At 39.2% G+C, this 1,116-nt stretch overlaps 1 protein-coding gene across 3 annotated transcripts in view; it reads left to right on the forward strand.

Moving 5' to 3' along the window:
• The window catches only part of CDK15 (cyclin dependent kinase 15), a 78,991-nt gene that overhangs the window by 24,473 nt on the left and 53,402 nt on the right, over positions 1-1,116 (forward strand). The gene's annotated exons all lie outside the window — the stretch shown is intronic.

The following is a 1,116-nucleotide window of genomic DNA, read 5'->3' on the forward strand; positions in this document are numbered from 1 at the left end:
TAGCGGAATCAGGCAGGTCTGAATTGGAGACCTGTTCCTGACACTGCAGACATATTTTCAAAGTTTCCTTGAGCGCTATTTTTCTAATCTGTAGATTGAGGACAAGCATATCTTTTTCATAGGGTTGATTTGAGGATTATGAAAGGTGCTAGACATTCAATAAATGTTATTTTTCCTTCCTTCCTTCCTTCCGTCTCTCTCCTTTACGGGTCACTATCTTTCTGTCTTCTGTCCCTCACCTGTCTCCATTTCCCTCTTTCCTTAGTAATTTCCCATTGAAAAACATATACTATGGCACCTTTTGCTTTTGCCCAGAATTTAAGTTGGTTCTGTATATTGTCTGTGAACATTTATATTTATATAACCAATTGGAAGGCTTAAACGTCAGCATAGGAATTTTGTGCCTTTTTAGCTTAGTGATTTGATGAATGGAAAAATGAACAGTGAGTGTGTGTTTAAAGCACCAAGAAGAAAAAGCATTGGGAAGACTCATAGTTTCAGTGAACAACTGAAAAAGGAGTATCAAGAAATTTTAGCATTATGGCTCGTGAACTTGATGTGGGGCCTGCATGGAACCTGCACAGCCACAGCTGTGCTATGGTAGGTAAATTCCCCACGCTGCTCATTAACTTGGCTCCAATGTCACCAAGCCATTGCTGGGTCAGTACAGGTCCTAGCATCTCTGAAGTTCCTAGTTTCCAAGATGTGATGGAAAAAAAAAAGAATGGATTGATCCGCACAGCTCTCTATCTGCTATTTTGCCTGTGTCCCCAGCAATGCTGGGGCTGGCCCTTTCTGTTCTAAACTGCCAGAACATGTTCTCATTTGGCATATGTCTTTGTAAACACTAATGTTGGTGTTTGAATTCCCACTTGCCAGTGGCACTGGAAAATAGTGAAAGACACTTGGAAAACTAAGCATTGGTTTTTTTTTTTTTTTCCGTAAACTTCTATATTGGTGGGAACTTAATAATGACTTTGGTTTCTGTGTCTCATAACCACATGCAACATCTTAAAATTTAGGGCCAAAATGTGTTTTTCCCGTTGTTTTATCCTCTCTTTCTTCTTTTCTCTACTATTTATTCCTTATTCTCTCTCTCTCTCTCTCTCTTTTTTT

Source organism: Pteropus alecto, unplaced genomic scaffold, assembly GCF_000325575.1.
Source record: "Pteropus alecto unplaced genomic scaffold, ASM32557v1 scaffold3, whole genome shotgun sequence".
NCBI lineage: Eukaryota > Metazoa > Chordata > Mammalia > Chiroptera > Pteropodidae > Pteropus > Pteropus alecto.